General features: G+C 37.0%; 1 protein-coding gene across 4 annotated transcripts in view; it reads right to left on the bottom strand.

The window, feature by feature from the left end:
- Window positions 1–15,663, bottom strand: part of DGKB (diacylglycerol kinase beta) — a 554,780-nt gene that overhangs the window by 483,653 nt on the left and 55,464 nt on the right. The gene's annotated exons all lie outside the window — the stretch shown is intronic.

The raw sequence follows: 15,663 nt of genomic DNA on the forward strand, positions 1-15,663 counted from the left end.
TTGAATACCCTACCATGACCCTTTCTCTAACAGACTAGAGCCATTTTCCCAAATTATCTTAAATGTCATGGATTCATTAGATCCATATTTACTGAGTGCCCATTTTGTGTTAAATGCTATGTTTACAAGTTGAATATGCATCTGTAAAAAAGTAAACACCTTCAGGAACTAGAGATAATAAAAGTAATAAATAACAAAGACATAAATCCAAACCATGTTCATTGTGATACAATACATGCAAAGGGGATAGAGGTAGATAATATCAGGAAGGAAGAACTCAAGTGACCAGAAAATGCCTCATAGTTGGGTTAGCATTTAGACTGAAATCTGAAAACATGAAAAGGAAGCTTCCTGTGGGAAAAATCTAAAGCAAAATATATCCAGGAAAAGGTAACAGAATATGATAATACTAGTTTGGCTAAAAATAGTGTGCAAAAGAAAGTACTACCAGGTAATTTATTATATGTAGTTCATCAAAGGCTACCCACACATGTCTTAGAAAAAATGGTAGGGAATCTGGATCCCACTTTACAATTGGATATAATTTCATGGTTTTATGCAAGTTAGTAGCATTTATGTTTTCCAAAATTTCCTCCAGCTTCTCTGGGAGACTATATTGAAGAGGAACAGTGTGTGGGTGGGGGGAGGGGAGTGGGATTTGCAGGAAGACCAAGAAGAAGGATACTTTGGTAATCCAGGAGAGAAACACTGGTGACAGGGTTCATGGTGGAAGCAGCATAAATTAAGGGAAATGGAGAAATAATTTTGGGGAGCTGGCTTGCTGACAGTACGTTGAGATTGAGGAAAAGTTGAGCATCAAGTTTGAGTCTTAACCTTTCTTCCGAAGTTATGAAATGGTAATATCACAAATTTAAAATGTAATAACCTAAGGGAGGAACAGAATTATGTTTTATTTTGATAGAGAAGGGAATCAAGAATTCAGATGTGAATCTGTTACATGTGAAATGTCAATGTGACATCCAATTGAAGATGTCAACTAGACAGCTGCATATTTAGAGCTGAAGTGGAGAAGATTGAGTTAGAAATATACATTTGAAAGTCGTTGTTACATACAAGGCATTTAAAGCCTTGGAACAGTGAAAGTTGGGTTTTAGAAGGGAACATAATCCAGGATCCAGACAACATTTAGAGGACAGTTTTAGAAGAAAAATCTACAAAGGAGGATGGGACAAATAGTCCAGAAATTGGCTAAGAAAGAGGAAATTATGGATCTGCAAAGGAGAGACATGAGTATTTCAGGAAGGAATAATTGGTTATCTAATTAAATTACTTTAAAGAGTTCACATAAAATATACAATTGATATTGATCAGGAAAACTGTTAATGGCTTTCCCAAATTGTTGAGAGTAGAAGCCAGGCAGATAAATGGAACAATATGGAGGAGATGTTTAGTCTATTTCTCATAGAATAAGTAATTCTAAAGAACATTTGTAGGTTGAAAGAGTTGTAGAAAAGAAAAAACTATTTTCCCTCTACTTTTCCAGGTTTTTTGGCTGTTACTGCCTATAATTAAAAATAGATTATCACAGAAAAACAAACAGAAACTCAGTAAAATGTACAGGGTAGGGCAAAAGTAGGATTATAGTTGTTCATATGGAACATAGTTCATATGGAACATAATACAATAATTAATAAATAGTACAAAAATAAACTCTGGCCCAGCCTGTGTGGCTCTGTGGTTGAGCATCCACCCATGAACCAAGAGGTCATGGTTCGATTCCCAGTCAGGGCAAATACCCAGGTTTTGGGCTCACTTTTTTAAAAAAAATGGTGAGTTGAACACTCTTGAAATATCACTAAAATACCAGGAAAAAAATGTTAGGTATTTGAGGAACAAAATCTCAACTGAATAAATTTTTTAAAAAAAGAATAAACTCGCCCCAACTGGTTTGGCTCAATGGATAGAGTGTCGGCCTGTAGACGGAAGAGTCCGGGGTTCAATTCCGGTCAAGGGCACATGCCTTAGTTGTGGGCTCAATCCCTCGTAGGGGCGTGCAGGAGGCAGCAGAACAATGATTTCCTTTTATTACTGATGTTTCAATCTTTCTCTCCCTCTCCCTTCCTCTCTGAAACCAATAAAAATATATTGGTTTCATGTACTCACAACTGTAAATCTACTTTCACCCCATCTGGTATACTTCCTGTGTACATGAGAGATGCTCAGGAAAACTGAGTAACTGCAAAATGACCAAGCCACCACCTTAAATACCATTTCTAGATAAAGACAAAGGAAAGATGCTGTGGGGGTTGGGGCAGCCTAGTCCTGGGGGGTTACCAGGAAACACACAGTAAACAAGGGTCTGCTTATTACACAGATGTCCCTATTAGGAGTCTTTCCCATTGCTAAGAGATTCTAGAGATTTGGTCATCCTCCTCTTTCTGGTACAGAGATGGAACATCCTTACATGGAGATTTTCCTTAAAGATGTGTTTCCTACAAATGGTAACCTTTAGTCTGTTTGCAGAGTTTCTCCTGTGTCTGCACAGTTTTTAAAAATAACCAGCTCAAGATGATCCTTATGCCAAAGGCATATTTTGCAGTGGCAAATCCTGCTCCCCTTGGGAGTAAAGCATTAAGAAGGTGAAGGGCTACAGAATGGGGTTAGACCTTGAGAACAATGAACAAGGGAGCTAGTGGCTTATGAAACCGAGGGTCCTTATGACTTTGATTAAATTTAGCTTTGAATCTTAGATCTAGGAATCATATTTCTCCCCCCCCCCCACCCCACCCGCCGTCTCTCTCTCTCCACCCTTCACAGACCTAGCCTCACCCCTGGATAATCAGCAATCTCCAAGGCAGCAGAAGACATTACCCCAGAGATCTGGACCTCTGGCAGGTGCAAGATAACATCTTGACCTAAATTATATTTCAGCTCCTGAGCCCAAAGGTAGAATGATCCCCTGGCTACTTTTCCATGAAACCAGACAGAGGGATGCTAGAGCAGACCTCAGAGCTGTCCTCAAGACTTAAAGATATGATTTATTAGACTTACCTCACCTCCATCCAATCAGCTCCCAACACAACCCTGAACCCCTAACCCACAATGGCTTGTGATTTTGCTCTATATAATCTGTAACCTCCACACCATCAGATAGGTCTTTAGATCACCAGCTCCTTGCACTTTGGTTGGGCAATTCAATATTAAACTTTTTTTTTCTAAACTGCAAACTCCTGTTGGTGCACTTCCCTTGGCAAGTTAGCACAGGCAGACGGACTGAAATATTAGGGCCTGGTAACACTTAGGAAGGGATAAGTATAAACTCCGAAATAACAGATAAAAGTGTTAGATTCTTCCACAGCTGTTCTAACAAGCACAAAACTACAAAATAAAGCCTAGAAGTTCTCATTATGAAGTTCTATTTCTAGGAAGATTTTTGTTTTATCTCATAAATTAGAATTTTTTTCAATTATAATGTTAAGTACAGTTGGATAATGTAATTTAGTATACAGCTGAATTCACCAAGGATTTTAGTATGTTCATATATTTGTGCAAATTCCCTCTATGCATGTATTGAATTAGATTTTTTCCTGTTAATGTCTTTTGTTATTTTAATTATTTGGCTAGCCAAAAGAACCAAGGGGAAAAATTTTCCCTCCCAGACAATACAGGAAATAGAGAGCTGGAGGGAGAATATTGGAGAGAAGTAGAATGAAGAGGAAAAAAAGATGAAGAAATAGAGAAAGAAGAAGATGAATAAAACTTATTTATTTTGGAGAAGGAAATTAGTAGCAAAATACTGTTATTACTTAAGTTTATTTATAGTTACCATTTTTAAAGTTACTAAATAGACCTAGTCCTTGTCAGTCAAGATCATAATACAAAGCATCTATTTATGGTTTACGTCAATATAGGTAAAGCCTAGGTACCTAGGAAAATCTGACCTCTGATAAACTCATAAGCTGTTTATATTTTCCATCCCATGTGTATGTTCTGAGTGATAATAAATATCAGAATGCAAACATTTGGCTTGCTTTAAAAGTCTACTACTTTGAATACTCTAAAATAGACCCAGGCTCTGCAATGAGCCACATTTTGCCCTCATGGGATGGAGCCATGAATACTAGCTGAATCTGACTACCCAGGACTCCAAAATAATGGTCTTGCCAGCTGTGACCTTGCTGAACTCAGGCAGGATACAGCCAAGACACTGCAAAGAGCTACAAAAAGCCAACAAAAGGGAAACAGGAGACAAAAGGGCACAGGAAAAATGAACAAATGTTTTGCCCCATTCTTTGTACCCTAGGTATGTCTTTGATCAGGAACTCATAGTATTACATTCTTTGTAAAACATGGACTGTACTTGGGCACCCTTTGAAAGTCTATATGGAGAAATTGTGTGGGGACAGTTAGAGAAGCATTACCTAGGATTTTTGACCTGCGGAATGGCCACACCTAAATGCAAACATACCATAGAAAGTTCAAGAAGCTTCCAGACTGGCATTTAAAGTGACAGTAGAGCGGTATAGAGCATTTTGAGAGTCCATGACAACATGGGGACATCTTGGACTCTGCAGTAGACCTGCTAAAGGAACATAAGCTTTGAGAATGCTGTTTCTATTCTGATGCTATTTCTACAGGACCAAGCTATATTATGTGTGATTATCAAGGTGATCCCTCAGAGAAATTTCATGCAAATAATACTGGGTAAAGAAACCTGCCATTTAATGACTTACTCCTATTTATCATACAATGTTTATAAAGAAAGTTGGGGATCGTTTATGGAGAAAAAAAGACACATGAAGGATATTGTGTAAGTTCCAAGGAAAGATAATTGGAACTATTTATTGAAGAAGTCATAGTTATACAACAAAAAGGAAACTCTAAAATACAAATATGAGATTAGAAAGCCATCTTATAGAAGAGAATCTGGAAAAGTGGCAGTATCTCTGTGCCATTAGTAGTTTAGAAAGCAAATCTCCATTAGGCTAGAAAATGCCAAGATATAGATGATAAGACCTAGACCATGTAGATAAGAGAAGTTAAAATAGATGCAATTTTCTGATATACTAGAAAGTTTGTAGAAAGGACACCACAAAGGAGGTGTCCTTTACTTATCTTTAGGAAAAGAAAGCCAGTTGAAATTCTAACAAGAGTTGCTAGGAGCAATTAAGGCCAAGTGCCAAGCTCTGCCAGCCATCAGTCCCCCCAAGATAGCTGAGTATCCATGAGGTTTTTATTCATTAAAGAAGGATCAGTTAGAGTTTATGGAGAACCAGGAAAAAATTAGAAATAGTTAAAGAGGCAAGGATCATATATCAACTGAGAAGATACATCTGACTGAAAGATTAGATGGTGACCACTTTTGATGGTTGGAATGAGAACTTCCAATCTTCGACTTCATGAGTAAAGGTGGTGTCATGGGCAAGATATGGAATACCCCGAGTCTGCAGCAAAAGCTGGATAATAATGAAAGCAATAATTAACTTTTGTATGGTGGTTTGCAGTTTACAAAGCATTTCCACACATATTATTTTATTTGAGTCTTAACAATCTTGTGAGATAGGCCTTATTATTTTTTTAATTACACAGTTGATCAAATTAAAGTTTAGAAGGTTATATGACTTGCTAAAGTTAAAATCTAATATGCTAAGAAGATAAACATTAGAGATGAACTCAAGACAATTGAATAAAAGCAAAACAAAAATTAGTATTTGGCCATAAGCTCAGAATCTTTTATCACAAGTTTTTCCCCCATTTGACCCATAATAAACTTGTCTTCCTCTCCTATGTGAAAAAACAAAATCCCTATTTTAGCCTATTCATGATATATTATTTAGCCATGGGAAAGAAGTACATCCTGCTATTTGTAGCAACCTGATTAGACCTTGAATACATTAGACTAGAAAAATATTATAAAATCTCACCTGTATGTAGAATCTAAAAGAAAAATCTTACAGACACAGAGAACAGATTGGTGGTTGCCCAAGGTTCAGTGGGGAGGGGATAGGAACAGGGGTGAAATGGATAAAGGTGGTTAAAAGGTACAACCTTCCATTTATAAGATAAGTAAGTTTTGGGGATGTAAAGTACAGAATGCTGACTATAGTTAACAATACTATAGTATATATTTGAAATTTCCTAAGAGATTATACCATAAAAGATCTTATCACAAAAACATGTATATAATAACTATGTAGTAATGGGTAGTAACTAAATTTATTATGCTAATCATTTCACAAAACATCAAATTGTTGGACACCTAAAAATAATACAATGTTATGTCAATTATACCTTAATGTAAAAAATAGACTTGCATATATTATATTCAGAGAATGTATTTCATTGCTTTATCATCATTTACCGCCTTATTTGTTGTCTCTCTCATTAGACTAAGTTCTTTGATTAAAAGCATTATGATATTCATTTCCGTATTACCCAGGGCCAATCAATACATAAGAGTAAAAGATACTAAATATTGTTAGCAAAGTAATTATCAATGAGCAAAAGTAAGGTCCTTTAGTATGCATACTTGAGTGTCGGCGGGGGGGGGGGAGGACGGAGCACTTCCAGCTAAAATGGGGGGGGGGGGAGGGAGGGCAACTAAAGGAACATCCACTGAATAACCACCTTTAACCTATAACTGAGTTAAGAAAATAATGTAATAAGTATGAATATAGTGGGAACTTTTGTTATAACTTGTCATACCAATATTAGTGATAGAAACAAGAGTTATTATTTATAAACAGGGAGGGATTATTTTCTTCATTTTATAGCTGAAGAAACAGAAGCTTAAAGAGGTTGTGATGACTTGCCTAATGTTCCAAGGTAACTGACAGGTTATATTTTACTTGTGTGATACTGGCCACATTAGTAGTTTTTTGGCCACATTAGTAGTTTTCACCAAATATTTCATTTCTCCCCTGACACAGAGCTGACAGAAGGAATGCATTTCTCGACTCCATTAAAGTTAGATGTGGTCATGTGGCTCGCTAAGGCCAAAGAAATGTAAGCATATCATTCATTGCCAGGAGAAGCCTTAAGAGCCAACACCCAATTCTCACTGCCACAGCATCTGCCAATTTTTAAAGTTGATGACTGCTCCATTTGACTGGGACTTGATCGAGGACAATGTGAAATAAACTTTTTACCGACTCAGATTTGGAAACGTAACATGATCAAGAAATAAGCGTCTGTTTTGTTAAGCCACTGAGATTTTATGAATATTTCAGCCATAACCTTAATTTGGCTCACCTTAACTAATACTTCATAGAAGTCCTAACTTAAAGTTGGTTTGACCATAAATCTTAATGAAACTGTTTTTTTTTTGTCAAGTTTCAAGAGTTGAAAAAAATAGATGTTTAAAATCATTGAAAATTACGTCTTTTGCCCTAGCCAGTTTGGCTCAGTGGATAGAGTGCCAGCCTGCAGTCTGAAGAATTTTGGGTTTGATTCCGGTCAAGGGCACATACCTTGATACCCGCTTGCAAGCTCGATACCTGGCCCTAGTCTGGGTGTGTGTGGGAGGCAACCAATCGACACTGATGTTTCTCTCTCTCTGTCTCTCCCTCTACCTTCCATTCTCTTTATTAAAAAAAAAAAAATCAATGGGAAAATATCCTCGGGTGAGGATTAACATAAAAAGAAAATTGGGTCTTTGTAAAATGAAAATTTAGACATTCATAACTATTATTTTACTATTGTAAGATTGAGATATTGAAAAATTTAAGACATATGGATTCAGAGAAACCACCAATGGGATATTCAGTCTGAAGCGGTACAACAAATAGGAACCAGAGCCAGAGATGAGGCGAAAGAGATTATGCAGCCAACATACATTCCAGAAATAAAATCTGGGTCAGAGCCAGGAACTGCTTAGTTAATCAGTGTGAATCAGAAGAATCAGGGTCGGAAATGAGAGACACATATTACCTAAAATAGAGTCGCAGATTCCAATTTCAAATCAAGTGTCAGGGCAAAGGCAACACATTTCGAATAAGTAGTATAAATGGGTAGGCCTAAATCAAAGGAAAAAAGTCCTCATTTGCTATTAAACTACCTCAGTCACCACCCTTCATGATCCTCATCATAGCAATAACATCAAAATTGAGTCCTGGGCACTTTACCCGCATCTTCACATTTAATCATCATTGCATCTTGAACATAGATGAGGAAACTAAGGTGTACACCACAGCACTAGCACTCAAACCCAGTTTTATCTGACCAAATAATGTGCTCCCAGCTACCTTGCCAAATAACCCTGTGCCATTTATTTTTATAAGTTGTACAAAGAGAGTACTTTTCAGTAAGTGGCTTGGCCTCCCAAAATAGAGCCAATGAATCACAGGGTAAGGGTCACAATAAAAGCTAATCCCTGCAAGACAAATTAGAAAGAGGGCTAGCAAGTGATCTAAATATGCTTAACAATAAATTGAAGATAGGTACATGGGAAGTGGTCAAGTCTCTCACCTTCCACTCTCCTTATCCCATCTGGTATGAATCAAGCACAAAACATATCTCAAAAGACACAATAGATCATCATGCTAGAAGGTGGAATTTGTCGGGAGAATAAGGCTACTTAAAATGGAAAAGAACTTTACCATTATTTTTTATTACAACTGCTTCATGATTTTTTTTTCCCTCATCTCTCTTTCCTCTCTCATGTTTTCATAAAGGAAGAGTGAGGGAAGTTCCAAGCACCGAAGGAATGAGTGTGGGTAGAATGCAGAAATAGGCTTCCACTTTAGGCAGAGCATCACTGAGGTTAAACATAATCAAGTCCAATCTTCCAGGACAAGAGACCAGAAAGACATTTTGGGGCCAAACCCATAATTAGCAGCTTTGCTTCTTTGCTTTGCCTTGTATGCAAAAACCCCTTTGAGTGATGGCTGCGGCTGATGGAGATGTAAGGACCTGACTCCCAAATTCCAGATTTCACTATTTTGGAAGAATGACTAATAACCTATTTATTAATATATTGATGTTCATTAAAAAACATAAATGAATTCCCACTGTTCTGATCTTTGTTATAACTTATCTTGCCAAGGCAATGGGCCAGGTGACCTGCCTAGAAGAGGTTTGCCTCCCTCTAAGGTTTATTATGAGTAATAAATAAATAACGTCTTGGATATTGTTTACAGTATAGTGCTAAAACTCCAGAATTTATTATGAAGATGATTATTGTCTCATTAAACCCTACAACAACACTTTGAGGTGGGATTCTACTCTTCCCAGTGAGAAAGCTGAGGCACAGGCAGTTCATGTAACATTTTCAAGGTCATACCACTAATAAGTAGAAGGTGGGGCTGCTGTACAACACTGTCACATATTAGTTTGCTCACAAAGCCTGTGCTCTTTCCACTAAGCCAGGCTGCATGCTTCTCTCCAGTGGGGAAAAATATATATATACAATAGGTCCAAAATTAGGCACATCATCAGTCCTTATTGAAAAGAACAAGTTCATCATAATTTTGCAACTCTCTACATAATGCCAGCTGCTATAAACAGTATGAAATTTATGAATGTTTGAAAGTATTCCCTCCATAATAACACGGTATTTTTTTTAAAAAATTTTACAGGCTATGCAACATGCTTTATATATACCAAATAAAAGGCATATCCTATGTGACAATAGGTGGGCAGATAATGGATCACTTGAAAATACCGTGTAGATTTCACAGAGGAAACAGTGTTATGAAGAGATTTGGAGTTTCTTTACCCTTCCCTGTGCCATGAAACCACAGCAGGAAGCACTGACAAACTAATAATGTGATAAGCTCAATTCTCTGCATGGCAGGAGTGAGAGCTATCTTATACCTACAGTTTGGATGACTTTATATACAGAGTGGAGATGAAAATTATACTCCTCTCCCACATATCAATGGGAATATTTCCCATGGAGTGACTCAGCCTGAAACCCTAAACAGAAGTATGGTCTCAGCATGCTGTAGGCAGCCACAGCGGGCTTCACATTAGCTGCCTGCAGCATTTGTGGGGACAACACAGAACTGAGGCTGCCAATAGCACCAGAAGCTTCTACCTTGTGGGAAGAATCTAGTCTTGTAACAGAAAATAAGACACTGACTCAATGCTCCAAAACGTGACACTTTTCTACATGATCATCAGCAGTGTGTTCAAACTCACTCCCTCTCTATTAAAATAATAACGCTATATCATTAACAACTTGCCAGGCAATGTTCTTATTAGTTGGCATATATTAACACCTTCAATTTAATACATACGCTTTTTTTTATCAGAATGTCCAATTTATTTTTTTCTTAAATAAATGCAGAGGTATTTTTAAATTCTATTGAATGACATGTATTACAGCATTTTTCCCCCTAAGGTGTGGGAAATTTAAGTAGAATTACATGTTTCTAATTACATTATTGTTTAACAATTTTTAGTAGTTTATATTCTTGATAATTATTTGTTGTTTTCCCCCCATTTCACAGGTGCAAAAAATGGGACGCAGAGATGTTAAGAAACTTTGCCAAAGTTAGAAATCTAAATTATGGTAGGACCAGGATTTGAACCCAAGCTGTCTGATGTGCTAACTTCCTAACGAGAATGCTGTGCCTATATCAATCACTCTATTTATCCCAATTAATCAGGAGAAAAGTCTAGAAGTTGAGAAATCAGTTATAGTTGCAGGGTATAATAGACTATATTAATTATATGTTAAATGAATATGGTAAAACCCTACCCTCACTGTGAAGGGTCTGTGGGAGATAGTTGGGAATAAAGAGGTCATGAGGGTAGAGTTCTGATGAATTAACTGGGTTAGTGCCCTTTAAGAGTTCCTGGAGAGCTTGCTGCACCTCTCTTGCTCTTTCCACCATGTAAGGTTACAAAGGGAAGTTGACATTCTGCAACACAAAAGAGGGCCCTTTTTAGTACCCAACCATGCTGGCACCCTGATCTCGAACTTCCAGCCTCCAGAACTATGAGATATAAATTTTGTTGTTTATAAGTCACCCAGCCTATGGTACTTTGTTACAGCAGCCCAGATGGGATATATTGTGCCAATTGTAGAGAATCCAAAATCAGAAAACTTGAGAAAATGTCTAAGTTAAACTTAAATAATTTGGCTTTGCTGGGGTAGGTGTTCCATGAACTTACTCAACATGACCTAGATTTCCTCAGCCCAACCCCATTCCCCAAAAGCATGTACAATACTTGTTTGATATATACCACATGTAATCCTAGTATTTTGCAAGTTAAAACTGAAATCAATAATCTGTTTTTTTTATTTAATCATCTAATACATCTAAACCATTTCTTATTGAAAGGTACAAAAAAATTAACATCCAGAAAGCATATCCAATGTACCAATTTTACATATATAATATAATATGGACAAATGTCACTTTGCTAGGATTGCATTGCAACATGAAAAATTTGATTCCTAAATGCTGCTGATAAACAGAACACATGCACTGAATAGCATGAAAAATATACTACTGTTATAATATTCAGGATAAGTGTGTGTCCTATTCTATTTTGACAATGGAAATTTATGACATGAGGACACATTCTAATCATGATAGTCTTTGCTTCTTAATTATATAGGAAAATTCATGGAGCAGCAATCTTCGACCCTTTCCATCTCTTGGTGCACAGAAACTAATAATTAAAATTCTGTGGCATATCAAAAAATATATTTGTTGCCAATCTGACAAAAAAAAAGTAGGTATACTTTTGACTCATTCATACCAGACAGCTATTGTTATGTTGGTTGTTATCATTTTTTAAAATTTGACAATCGAAAGGAAAAGAGGTCAGGGGCCCTGACTGAATAACCAGGTATTGCATGTTTTAAAAATTCTTGCAGCACACCAGTATGCCTGCCAGGACACACCAATTGAAAATCGCTGTCATGAGGATTAAATTTAACATTTCTCATGTTATCTTGGTTATTTCAAAAAGAATAGCAAGTCTAATAATCACTGAATCAGCACTATTTGTTTCATTCAGTTAACCCATTAATTTATCTTCTCATACAATCCATTTCAATAATGTCCTTACATTTACCATGTTGCTTCTTACTACCAATTTATTGAGTGCTCATTAATCTTTGTCTCCATATGTTACAACTTTTACATTTATGACAATTTTTATCACTTGTCTTAGGCATTGACAAAGTCAATTACTAAATCAAGCATTCTTATGATATAATTAAATCTACCTCCACATTCCCTAGCCAATAAAAGTAGCAGCCTGTGATATATTTGAGACTTTATTAATTCTGCTTAACAATTCAAATGGAATTTGAGATATCCGATTAGTAGTCATTATAAATGATATTTTAGCTGTATGGCAATAATTTGCCTATTTTATATTAATGCTTCCTATAAAGCCTTTTTCCTGTAAGTACCCAGACACTGGAAAATGTATTTTAATAATCAAGCCAAATTCAACAAACCTAAATCAAATTAATTGTTTTCTTTACTTGGGAGTTTATGTTACCAAAATCCCCCATCCATCTCTAGCTCTCAGTTCTCATATTTTATTATTTCCTAAGCTTCTTCTGTTAGTTTCCATCTGACTCTCAACTTTTCTGGTCATCATTTATCATTCATTCACATTATTTAGTCTATTCCATAGCTTACTGGCCTGATTCTAGTCTCTTTCCATTACCACATACCATTCTCATAGTTGCCCGATTAAACTTTCTGAAGCACAGTATTGTTGATGTGACCTATCCTCAAAACCCCACAATTAAGTATTACTGCCCAACTCGAGTTTAGCAGTGTGTATTTTGATTCTGTGTCATTTTTCCAACCTTAATTCCACTTACTCCCTTAATCTGTGGTGTGGCTAATGTGGCTACCATCACTCGTCCTCAAATATATGCTGAATATCCCTTTATATCATTTCCTTCTTCATTTAACTGAAACCTATAGTTCAAGATTCATCTCAAATCCTTCTTCTTCCATGAAGATTTCCATTTCCCCAATTTAAATTGAACAATTAAGCCCTACAGAACCCCAAGATTGGTTTGTGGCACTTACAAAATTCTGCCTAGAAATAAGAGTCCATTAGTTTTTAGCCTTCAATCCTTCATTAGTTGTTAGCATTCCTTGAAGGAAGGGTCCATATCACTTCGTATTTGCATTTTCTGCAACATCAAACAGAATACTACCCCTAAGGAAGACACGTGGTAATACAGGGTGTCCCCAAAAAATGCATACACACTGTGAATGATTATAAAGTAAATGTTTATTAATATACAGTTCATTTTCAAAATTTAAAAGAATCTACAGAAATGAGTAATTGTTTTTGTAAATGCCTGTTTTCAAATAGATGAACTTTCTAGTCCAGGCACTGCTGGTAACACGAAGCAATGGAATTGAAAACATCAAGAATCACTTTGTACCATAAACTTTATCTTTTATGTATCCTCATTTTAAAGGTCTAGTAGCACTTTAGGATAAATTTTCTTTGTTCAAAGCTTAGTCTGGCTTCACCCATTATTTAAAATCAGTTAAACCTGAAAAGGAGTGAAAACTAAGTGAGTTATCAGCTGTTAAAGTGTGTATACATTTTTGGGGACACCCTATATTTACCTGATTTTTGGATATAGTGCAAAGAGCATATAGAAATTGGAAAGGACAGGTAAATCATTTTAGTTGATTCACTAATTATTATGTATAAGGATATAAACAATAATGTAGCCATCCTGGGCCAAATATTCTTTATGTGATCAATGAATTAACTTTCAGCAGCTAGAGACAGTTTCTGAGTATGAGGACTATATACTGATGTCAACATTTTATGACACTGCCCCCTTCCATATGATAGTTTTATTTTTATAGTTATTAACTAAAAAAATGCACATGTTCTTATGGATTTGTGACTTCCTGGCAAATACCCAGCAACACTCTTACACCCTCACCCAGAGTACTATAACCCTCAAGTTAGGAAAGCTCTAGAAAACCTGTGAGGTTGGACTTTTCAGATAGGATGTATGAAGTGTTTATCAATATTCCTGACTTATGTTCTTTATACATGTTATTATTCACTGTTACCATCACACTTATTAAATTCGTGCACATGGGGGGGAGGGGGGGAGGCGCAGAGAGGGGAGGGTAGTATCCCTCAGCCTGGCCTGCACTCTCTCCAATACAGGACCCCTGCGGGATCAGGCCTAAACCGGCAGTCAGACATCCCTCTCGCAATCCGTGACCGCTGGCTCCTAACTGCTCACCTGTCTGCCTGCCTGATTGCCCTTAACCACCTCTGCCTACCGGCCTAATGCCCCTAACTGTTCCCCTGCCGGCCTAACCACATCTGCCTCAACCCCTGCCACCATGGTGCTGTCCAGAAGGACGTCCGGAATATGTCTGAAAAGTATCTGGTCTCATTAGCAAATTGCCCTTTTATTAGCATAGATTCTAAATCAGCCGTGGGCAAACTACGGCCCGCAGACCGGATCCGGCCCATTCGGCTGTTCTATCCGGCCCGCGGAGCCAAAAGAGCGGTGGGTTCTCTTGCTCTCCCCTCCGCTCCTTTACTTTGAATTTATATTAGTTCACACAAACACTCCATCCATGCTTTTGTTCCAGCCCTCCGGTCCAGTTTAAGAACCCATTGTGGCCCTCGAGTAAAAAAGTTTGCCCACCCCTGTTCTAAATCCCTCTTCTGTATTTAACCATTTTCTCTGCCTTTCCTTCATAGTATTCAAGCTGGTCCTGAAACTTATCTCCTACATGCCATACCTCCTCTTGGCTTTTGCCTCACCAGCTGCATCAGTTTTTGCCTTTCTTACTATTATGTGCTATTGATTCTTTTTTCCCCTTCCCATTTCTTGCATTTTATTCTCCGGTACCTTGTTATTTCCTGCACTCTCACCATTTTTATTATATTCTCTATGGATTATTTTTTCTCTGCTCATCATCTTCCAAACCTTTTAGTGCCTCCTATGTATTATTTGCTTCCTTTCTTTTCCTTCAATACCTTGCCCCAGTTGCTATGCGTACATATAGCTGAAATTCATTTCATGAGACATATTCCTGAAAATCTATGGTAAAAACAAACTTCTTGTAAACAAAATCTTTGTGTATGTATGAATAAACTTAGTATTTAGAAATACCCCATTATGAAGCAAATTACCATGGCCTATCTCTTCTATAATTACACATACTAAACGAGTAAGGTCCTAACAGATCTTCTTTTTTTACAACCCCTAAAGCCAACTCCACAAAGTATCTCTGACTCCAAACTCCCAGTGCTTTTTGAAATATTAAGCTGAAAAATAGGGTGGGGGAGGGGGCGGAAATCCTGCATTTACCCTTCCTCCTGATCTCTGAGGCAGGTCCTATTGACTCAAGTATGCACCATTTTTATCTCCTTTTACTTTATTATTACTGTCTTTCTGCTCTTCCTGTTGTCATTCTTCTTGGTTCCAGCCTTGCCAGTCTCCACTCTCCCAGGCTGTCACATCCTTTGCTTTACTTCTATTACAGATGGAGTGTTTCTAAGTTTAGCTTTGTATCTACCATCCTAGCTCCTTTTCTTCCAGAGTTGATGTTTGATTTAGGTTTACTGTTTCCTTTGTCTCATGCTTAAAAGGTAGCCTCCAGTTGACCTACTTGCAAACATAAAAGACACACTTACGTGTATCCTGATGCTGATTATAATCTGTAATCTGTTTCTATAAATCGATCATATCTTCTTCAGCACAAATGCCATATAACATGATGT

Source organism: Plecotus auritus (assembly GCF_963455305.1).
Source record: "Plecotus auritus genome assembly, chromosome: 4".
Taxonomy (NCBI): Eukaryota; Metazoa; Chordata; class Mammalia; order Chiroptera; family Vespertilionidae; genus Plecotus; species Plecotus auritus.